Here is a 10,703-nt window from a genome sequence, read left to right as displayed (position 1 = left end):
TCAGAAGGAGGCGGAGGACAAGGAGGCGGGTCTCCTTGCTGAGTTCAAGATCGAGCGCTCCACCTGGACCGACAAGGAGGCGATGCTGACGCCCGGCTTTGGCGAGACCGAGGACATGGTCGACGATAAGCCGCCTTCTTTATTCTTTCTTCAAACCGCTGGCTTCTGATCAAGCTGACTTCTCATTTCTGTTCTGACTCTTTGCTTTTTTGTCCTGGCAGACTTCTTCCCAGGTCACTCTGGTGCCGCCAACCAGGCTATTGAGGCCGACCGCGAAGGACGAAGGGCAGAAGAAGGAGATCGCCGCCAATGCCCCTCGCACTCTTCGCGAGCAGCTTCTCAGCATCCAGGCTCGTCTTCAGCCGACTCATCGGATGCTGCGCCACCTTTAGCGTGTCGGCGCCCAGGCAATCGCTGCCCTGTGGCCCGACATGCCGGCTCCGCGCACCCCCAGCCGGACTGCCGACTGGCTGGAGGTGGCGGCCGGCCGCCTTGAGGCGTGGAAAGGCTCCTCGGCTCGGGCCAGAGCACGCAGGGCCTTGGAGTTCGTCAAGGCATGGTATCCTGGGCTAAATCTAGCCCAGTTGACCATGTTTCGCCAGGAAGCCCAGGAGGAGCTGGCGGCAGTGGAGGGTGAGCTTGTCAGGCGGGCGACAGCAATCGCCGAGTACACCGACACCGGCGTCTTCATCCCGGAGCTAGCCGAGAATGGTGCCGAAGCACCACTGGAGTGGTTTGGGCTGAACCCGGAGGATGGCGAGGACTCGGCCAAGGTGATCGATTCCAGCCACGAGGGAGAAGACAAAGAGGAGGAGGAAGGTGAAGAGGAGGCACCAGAGGTCGAAGCGGACGACCAGCCTCAACTCGATCGTGCCTCGAGCAACGAGCCGCGCCCGAGCGAGCCGACTGCTGCTGAGGGCGACCAAGCGGAGACCGACCAGCCGGCCTCCCAACCAGCCGGCACCACCGACTCCGCCATTCCGCCGACTCCGTCTACTGCTTCCTAGGCTGCTATTTACCTTTACTTCTTCCTGCTTATTGGCCTCAACAACTTTGTTAATTTCGCACAATCCCACCCACTTGGTGTATTTCAAACTTCTATTGAATATCGGCCAAGGGCCTTTTGATGTGTAAATATCTTATCTGAGTTCTATCTTTCCTTGCCTTCTGCTCTTTTGGCTTTTTTCCTTTGCCGCCTTCCCTTAGTTGCCGTCTTGCCAGCTGAACAGCCGCTCTGCGGACTGTGGCTAGGTCAAGTACTTAGCCACTTTCGGGAAGGCAACTACTTAGCCAACTAGAGTTTTCTGGCAAGTTAAGTAGAAACCGGCTGGCCAGCTGCTCGGCAGCCGGTCGATGAGGCGAGAAGCCGGCTTGGACTATGTGTATGCTTTAGGTCCTTAGCCATTTTTCATGCAGACGCCCTTTTTGCCTTAGCTCCCGCCGACCGAGCAGTCTCTCTGCGACCTGTGGCCTCTGGCAGGAGAAAGCTAAGGTGCCAACACACTACTTGTCCGGCTGCAGGAAGCATTTCATAGTACAAAGCGGCAAGTCCCCCGGTCGACTAGTCGAACCCGGTGCCAGACGGTCTAATGGGATAACACAAATGACATGCGTAATACTTATCATATAGATAAAAGAGGGCAATCCCCGAGCTCTTCTCGGGGGACCCAGAGTCTTCGTACTTAATACAAAAGTTGACGTGATACATACTGCTTTTAACTTTAAAACCTTCGAAGGAGATTCACATTCCATGGTCGCTCTGTCTCCTTGCCGGAGTCACCTCTTTTGCGTGCTCGAGGCTTCTGAGCATCGATGAGGTAGTAGGAGTCGTTTCCCAACACCTTGCTGATGATGAAGGGGCCTTCCCAAGGTGCTGAGAGCTTGTGCTGGCCGGCTGTTCGCTGGATCAGCCGGAGCACAAGGTCTCCTTCTTGGAAGGATCTTATCTTGAACTTTCAGTTGTAGTATCGGCGCAGACTCTGCTGGTAGATGGTGGACCGGCTGAGTGCCAACAGCCGACCCTCTTCTAGCAGATCGATGCCATCTTGTCGTGCTTCTTCTGCCTCCTCTTTGGTGTACATGGTGACTCAAGGGGAGTCGAATTCTATGTCCATCGGGATGACGGCTTCGGCACCGTAGACGAGGAAAAAAGGAGTGAAGCCGGTTGACTTGTTCGGGGTTGTGCGCAGACTCCAGAGGACGGTCAGCAGCTCGTCGAGCCAGTAGCCGGCCGAATGCTCCAAAGGCTCGACCAGTCGGGGCTTGATGCCGGACAAAATAAGGCCGTTTGCTCGCTCCACTTGGCCGTTTGACTGTGGATGGGCTACAGACGCTAAGTCCAGTCGGATGCCCTGCGTTGCGCATAAACGTGCCAAGGCGCCTTTGGCAAAGTTTGTGCCATTGTCGGTGATGATGTTGTGTGGTATGCCATACCAGATGGTGATGTCGGAGATGAAAGTCACAGCAGTCGGAGCATTCAATTTCTTGATTGGTTTTGCTTCTATCCACTTGGTGAACTTGTCCACTGCGACAAGCAGATGAGTCATGCCACGTCGTGCTGTTTTGAATGGTCCCACCATGTCCAGGCCTCAGACAGCAAAGGGCCAGGCTGGGGATAGTCTTGAGTGCAGAAGCCGGCTGATGAGGCTTGGAGCAGAACTTCTGGCACCCTTTGCATTTCCGGACCAAGTCTTTGGCGTCTTCTAGAGCAGTCGGCCAAAAAAAACCATGGCGAAAAGCTTTGGCAACAAGTGCTCTTGAAGCCACGTGGTGACCACACTCGCCTTGATGGATATCTTTGAGGATTGCTTGGCCTTGCTCCGGCTCCATGCAGCGCTGGTAGACACTAGTGACACTGCGCCTCACAAGTTCTCTGTTGATGATTGTGTACGCTGCTGCCTGCCTGCCAGGCCGAGATCTCATCAGTCGACAGTTTTTTGTTCACCAAGAAGTTGAGGATGGGGTGGGCCCATGAAGGTGTTGCAATTTCTTCGACTGCCAGGACTGCTACTTGAACGGGGGCGGTTGGGCTAGGAGGCGGTGGTTGGAGTCGGCCGCCGCTTGCTGAATTGATGAAGTCCCCGGGCCGACTGCTGCAGTCCCGGGTCGGGCTCTGAGGTCCCAAGGCCAGGTGCGACTGTTGTAGTCCCCGGGCCGCCTGCCGAAGTTCCCGTGCTGGCTACTGGGGCTCTTAAGTCGGATCCGACTATTTCAGGAGGAGCCGGCACAAAGATGGAATCTGACTCTGGCGATGGTTTAACAGACAGCTTGAGGAGGCGTTGCAGGGCGACGCCGACTGGTATTGCTTGCCGGGTGGAGCCAATTCATGCCAAGGCGTCGGCTTGCTCATTGTCATTTCTTGGCACGTGGAGGAACTCGCACCCTTCGAAGTATCCATTGAGTTGCTATACGAGGAAGCGGTAGCTGGCCATATTTGCATCCTTGGCGTCCCAGTCGCCCGATGACTGCTGGACCACCAAGTCGGAGTCTCCATAGCACAGGATCCGGCGAATGCCGAGTTCCTTGGCAAGCCGGAGCCCGTGTATAAGCGCCTCATATTCAGCTACGTTGTTGGAGGCGGCAAAGTGAATTTGCAACACATATCTGAGCTTGTCGCCTTTGGGAGAGGTGAGGACGATGCCGGCTCCTAAACCGGTGCGCATTTTTGAACCATCAAAATGCATCCGCCAATGGGTGGAATCTGGCGCTGACGGCAGGTACTGGGTCTCGGCCCAGTCGACGAGAAACTCGGCCAGTGCTTGTGACTTGATGGCGGTGCGAGGCTGGTAGTAGATGGTGTAGGGGGCCAAATCTATTGTCCATTTGGCCACTCGGCCCAAGGCATCTCGACTTCCAATGATCTCGGCAAGCGGAGCTGTGAAGACCACAATGATTGGGTGCTCTTGGAAGTATGGCTTCAGCCTCTTGGCACCAAAGTGCACGCCATAACACATCTTTTGGTAGTGGGGATAGTTCTGCTTGGAAGCGGATAATACTTCGCTTAGGTAATACACAGGCCTTTGGACTGGTAGGGCTTTGCCTTCTTCCTTGCGTTCCACCACTATGACTGTGCTGACCACCCGGTTGGTAGCGGCAATGTAGAGGAGCATGGGCTCCTTAGGAGTCGGGGCCGCCAGGACAGGCGGGGTGGTCAACATTTTCTTGAGCTGGAGAAAAGCTTCACCCGCCTTGTCGTTCCACTCGAAAAAGTGGTCTTCTTCATGAGCTGATATAGGGGAAGTGCCTTCTCGCCCAGCCGACTGATGAAACGGCTGATGGATGCCAAGCAGCCGGTGAATTTTTGCACGTCCAATAGTCGGGTGGGCACCTCCATCCTCTCGATGGCCTTGATCTTCACAGGGTCGCACTCTATGCCATGCTCTGAGACCAAGAAGCTGGCCAGCTGGTACTCCAAAGACGCATTTCTCCGGGTTGATCTTGATCTGAAATTGGCGCAGATTCTCAAAGGTCTCCTTGAGATCTTCTAGTAGCATCCCACGCTTCTCCTTCTTCACCACCACATCGTCCACATAGACATGAGCGTTTCTGCCAAGTTGCTTGAGGAGACACTTCTGCATGCATCGTTGAAACATGGCGCCGACATTTCTGAAGCCGAACGTCATGGTCAGGTAACAGAAGGCTCCAAATGGCGTGATGAAGGCGGTCTTCAGCCTGTCGGCCGGGTTCAGCTTGATCTGGTGATACCCGGAGTATGCATCCAAAAAACTCAAGAGCTCGCATCCGGCTGTAGAGTCAATCACTTGGTCGATTCTTGGCAGAGCAAATGGGTCTTTGGGGCATGGTTTGTTGAGGCTGGTATAATCAATACACATGCGCCACTGCTTGTTCTTCTTCAGCACTAGGACCGGGTTGGCTAACCATTCTGGAAAGAACACCTCCATGATGAAGCCGGCTTCCAGAAGCCGGGCTATCTCTTCTCCAACAACTCTTCTTTTCTCTTCTGACAGGCGGCACAAGGGCTGCCGGACTGGCTTGGCATCAGGTCGGACATGTAGCTTGTGCTCGGCGAAATCCGTCGGAACACCCAGCATGTCCTTGGGGGACCATGCGAAGATGTCCCGATTCTCATGGAGGAAATCGACGAGCTCGCCTTCCTATTTACTATCAAGGTTTGCGCCTATGACATCGTACCTCTCCGGGTGCTCCGGGTCCAAGGGTATCTTCTTTGTTTCTTTGGCCGGCTTGAACGAGCCCTCGGCTTCCGACTCCTTGGGGTGGGGTGACATTTCTGGCTACTTGCCTGCCATTGCCACAACCCGGTGAAGGAGCTGCTTCTCTGCTGCGATCACGAGGACTTGGCCAACCGGCTGCTCTCTGCAGCGCAGGCAGATGACTTCTTGTAGTCTCCTGCTATGGTCAGGATCCCCTTGGAGCTCGGCATATTCATCTTTAGGTAAGCATAGTGGGGAACTGCCATGAACTTGGCCAGGGCAGGCCGGCCAAGTAATGCATGATAAGGGCTCTCAAGGTCCACCACTTCAAACCAGACTGGCTCTCGACAGAAATGACTTTTGTCCCTGAATAGGACATCTATCTAAGTCTTGCCGATTGGTGAGCAAGAAAGGCCAGGAACTATGCCATGGAAAACAGTTCGGCCGGGCTGAAGATGTCTCTGCTTGATCCCCAACTTCTCCATGGTATCTTTGTATAGAATGTTGATGCTGTTGCCACCATCTATCAGGACTCGGGAGAAGCAAGCAGCTCGCCTCTCTGTGGCAAACGTGGCATCCAACACCAAGGCATAAGAGCCGGGGTTTGGCATTACCTCCGGGTGGTCAGCTCTGCTCCAGCTGATGGGCTTCTCCGACCAAAGCATGAACTCGGGGGTCTCTGATGCTACTGCATTCACTTCTAGCTGCTGCTGCTGCCGTCTACTGCGCCTGTCGTCGGCCACACTGGTGAACATGACGTAGGCCCCATGCTCCTCGGGATAATCATCTTGTATGGCACCGACTGACCGGGCCGCCAACTGCTGAGGAGGAGGAGGCGGGCGGCCGGCTGGTGGAGGAGGCTGGAGTCTGTCGCCCTTGGCGATCCTGGTGAGACAGTGGCACTTCCGAGTAGTGTGATTGGACGGCTTCGCACCGCTATGGAACTTGCAAGTTGCATCAAGAGTCTGCTCATACGAGAAAGTGGGCAGCCAGTTGGGCTTGCCACCCTTCTGGCGCTTGGGAGGAGGCGGCCCTTTTGGCTGCTGATCTTCAACTGTCGCCACCTGCCGGCTCGTGGAAAACCGGCTACATGGCCTTGCGCTTGTTATCGTTCGGTTGCTGTCACCGACTGGAGTCACCAGCCGGGGTCCGAGGAGCTTGAGGGGCCACCTTGTCCGATACGTTGACTTGAATCTCCACCTTCATGGAGGAGTCGGCCGTGGCGTACTTGTCTGCTATGATTAGCAGTTCGTCGAGGGTCGTCGACTCGTCGCAGAGAAGCTTGTGCTTGAGGAGCGTGCCCTCTCGGCACCCGACAGTGAAGTACTCGATGGCCTGCACCTCGTGCACACCCTCACATGAGTTGCGCAACTCGGCCCAGCGCGTAAGATAGTCACGAGTCGACTCGTTGGGGCCTTGGATGCATAAGGAGAGTTGGCGGTGAAGGAAATATGCCCTAGAGGCAATAATAAAGTTATTATTTATTTCCTAATATCATGATAAATGTTTATTATTCATGCTAGAATTGTATTAACCGGAAACATAATACATGTGTGAATACATAGACAAACAGAGTCTCACTAGTATGCCTATACTTGACTAGCTTGTTGATCAGAGATGGTTATGTTTCCTAACCATATACATGAGTTGTCATTTGATTAACGGGATCACATCATTAGGAGAATGATGTGATTGACTTGACCCATTCCGTTAGCATAGCACTTGATCGTTTAGTTTGTTGCTATTGCTTTCTTCATGACTTATACATGTTCCTATGACTATGAGATTATGCAACTCCCGTTTACCGGAGGAACACTTTGTGTGCTACCAAACGTCACAACGTAACTGGGTGATTATAAAGGTGCTCTACAGGTGTCTCCGAAGGTACTTGTTGGGTTGGCGTATTTCGAGATTAGGATTTGTCACTCCGATTGTCGGAGAGGTATCTCTGGGCCCTCTCAGTAATGCACATCACCTAAGCCTTGCAAGCATTGCAACTAATGAGTTAGTTGCGAGATGATGTATTACGGAACGAGTAAAGAGACTTGTCGGTAACGAGATTGAACTAGGTATTGAGATGCCGACGATCGAATCTCGGGCAAGTAACATACTGATCACAAAGGGAACAACGTATGTTGTTATGCGGTTTGACCGATAAAGATCTTCGTAGAATTGTGGGAGCCAATATGAGCATCCAGGTTCCGCTATTGGTTATTGACCGGAGACGTGTCTTGGTCATGTCTACATTGTTCTTGAACCTGTAGGGTCCGCACGCTTAAGGTTTCGATGACAGTTATATTATGAGTTTATGAGTTTTGATGTACTGAAGGAGTTCAGAGTCCCGGATGACATCGGGGACATGACGAGGAGTCTCGAAATGGTCGAGACATAAAAATCGATATATTGAACGACTATATTCGGACATCGGAAAGGTTCTGAGTGATTCGGGTATTTTTCGGAGTACCGGAGAGTTACGGGAATTCGCCGGGGAGTATATGGGCCTTATTGGGCCATACGGGAATAGAGGAGAGAGGCCAAAAGGAAGGAGGCGCGCCCCCCTCTGGTCTGAATTGTACAAGGGGTGCAGCCCCCTTTTCCTTGTTCCTCTCCCCCTCTTTCCTTCTCTCCTACTCCCGGTGGGAGTAGGACTCCCCCCTTGGCGTGCCCTCCTCCTAGGCCGGCCGCCTTCCTCCCTTGCTCCTTTATATACGGGGGCAGGGGGCACCCCATAGACACAACAGTTGATCATTGATCTTTTAGCCGTGTGCGGTGCCCCCCTCCAGCATAGTCCTCGATAATATTGTAGTGGTGCTTAGGCGAAGCCCTGCGACAGTAGAACATCAAGATCGTCACCACGCCGTCGTGCTGACGGAACTCTTCCCCGACATTCTGCTGGATCGGAGTCCGGGGATCGTCATCGAGCTGAACGTGTGCTAGAACTCGGAGGTGCCGTAGTTTCGGTGCCTGATAGGTCCCGCTGTGAAGACGTACGACTACATCAACCGCGTTGTGCTAACGCTTCCGCTTTAGGTCTACGAGGGTACGTGGACAACACTCTCCCCTCTCGTTGCTATGCATCACCATGATCTTGCGGTGCGTAGGAATTTTTTTGAAATTACTACGTTCCGCAACAGTGGCATCAGAGCCAGGTTTTATGCATTGATGTTATATGCACGAGTAGAACACAAGTGAGTTGTGGGCGATATAAGTCATACTGCTTACCAGCATGTCATACTTTGGTTCGGCGGTATTGTTGGATGAAGCGGCCCGGACCGACATTATGCGTACGCTTACGCGAGACTGGTTCTACCGACGTGCTTTGCACACAGGTGGCTGGCGGTTGTCAGTTTCTCCAACTTCAGTTGAACCGAGTGTGGCTACGCCTGGTCCTTGTGAAGGTTAAAACAACACCAACTTGACAAACTATCGTTGTGGTTTTGATGCGTAGGTAAGAACGGTTCTTGCTCAGCCCGTAGCAGCCACGTAAAACTTGCAACAACAAAGTAGAGGACGTCTAACTTGTTTTTGTAGGGCATGTTGTGATGTGATATGGTCAAGACGTGATGCTAAATTTTATTGTATGAGATGATCATGTTTTGTAACCGAGTTATCGGCAACTGGCAGGAGCCATATGGTTGTCGCTTTATTGTATGCAATGCAATTGCGTTGTAATGCTTTACTTTATCACTAAGCGGTAGCGATAGTCGTGGAAGCATAAGATTGGCGAGACAACAATGATGCTACGATGGTGATCAAGGTGTCGCGCCGGTGACGATGGTGATCATGACGGTGCTTCGGAGATGGAGATCACAAGCACAAGATGATGATGGCCATATCATATCACTTATATTGATTGCATGTGATGTTTATCTTTTATGCATCTTATCTTGCTTTGTTTGACGGTAGCATTATAAGATGATCTCTCACTAAATTTCAAGATAAAAGTGTTCTCCCTAAGTATGCACCGTTGCCAAAGTTCGTTGTGCCCAGACACCACGTGATGATCGGGTGTGATAAGCTCTACGTCCATCTACAACAGGTGCAAGCCAGTTTTGCACACACAGAATACTCATGTTAAACTTGACGAGCCGAGCATATGCAGATATGGCCTCGGAACACTGAGACCGAAAGGTCGAGCGTGAATCATATAGTAGATATGATCAACATAATGATGTTCACCATTGAAAGCTATTCCATTTCACGTGATGATCGGTTATGGTTTAGTTGATTTGGATCAAGTGATCACTTAGATGATTAGAGGGATGTCTATCTAAGTGGGAGTTCTTAAGTAATATGATTAATTGAACTTTAGTTTATCATGAACTTAGTCCTGGTAGTATTAGCATATCTATGTTGTAGATCAATAGCTCGCGATGTTGCTCCCCATTTAATTTTTATATGTTCCTAGAGAAAACTAAGTTGAAAAATGTTAGTAGCAATGATGCGGATTGGATCCGTGATCTGAGGATTATCCTCATTGCTGCACAGAAGAATTATGTCCTTGATGCACCGCTAGGTGACAGACCTATTGCAGGAGCAGATGCAGACGTTCTGAACGTTTGGCTTGCTCAATATGATGACTACTTGATAGTTTAGTGCACCATGCTTAACGGCTTAGAATCGGGACTTCAAAGGCGTTTTCAACGTCATGGAACATATGAGATGTTCCAGGAGTTGAAGTTAATATTTCAAGAAAATACCTGAGTTGGGAGATATGAAGTCTCCAACAAGTTCTATAGCTAAAAGATGGAGGAGAATAGCTCAAGCAGTGAGCATGTGCTCAGATTGTCTGGGTACTACAATCGCTTGAATCAAGTGGGAGTTAATCTTCCAGATAAAATAGTGATTGAAAAAAAATTCTCTAGTCACCATCACCAAGTTAGTAGAACTTCGTGATGAACTATAATATGCAAGGGATAATGGAAACGATTCCAAGCTCTTCGCGATGCTTAAATCGACGAAGGTAGAAATCAAGAAAAGCATCAACTGTTGATGGTAAACAAAACCACTAGTTTCAAGTAAAGGGACAAAGGGAAGAAATGGGAACTTTAAGAAGAACGGCAAGCATGTTGCTGCTCAAGTGAAAAACCCAAGTCTGGGCCGAAGCCTAAAACTGAGTGCTTCTACTGCAAAGGGACTGGTCATTGGAAGCGGAACTACCCCAAGTATTTGGCGGATAAGAAGGATGGCAAAGTGAACAAAGGTATATTTGATATTCATATTATTGATGTGTATTTTACTAGTGTTCGTAGCAACCCCTCGGTATTTGATACTGGTTCAGTTGCTAAGAGTAGTAACTCGAAACGGGAGTTGCAGAATGAATAGAGACTAGTTAAGGGTGAAGTGACGATGTGTGTTGGAAGTGGTTCCAAGATTGATATGATCATCATCGCACACTCCCTATACTTTCGGGATTAGTGTTGAACCTAAATAAATGTCATTTGGTGTTTGCGTTGAGCATGAATATGATTTGATCATGTTTATTGCAATACAGTTATTCATTTAAGTAAGAGAATAAATTGTTGTTCTGTT

At 50.9% G+C, this 10,703-nt stretch overlaps 1 pseudogene; it reads left to right on the top strand.

Annotated features, from left to right (window-relative positions):
* Positions 1-374: 374 nt before the first annotated feature.
* On the top strand, positions 375-1,007 carry LOC147970606 (uncharacterized; annotated as a pseudogene).
* The last annotated feature ends 9,696 nt before the right edge of the window (positions 1,008-10,703 follow it).

This window comes from Triticum urartu, chromosome 5A (genome assembly GCF_056163025.1).
Source record: "Triticum urartu cultivar PI428250 chromosome 5A, HENAU_Tu73, whole genome shotgun sequence".
NCBI lineage: Eukaryota > Viridiplantae > Streptophyta > Magnoliopsida > Poales > Poaceae > Triticum > Triticum urartu.
Note: the sequence above shows the minus strand (reverse complement) of the source record. Positions and strands in the feature narration are given on the sequence as shown.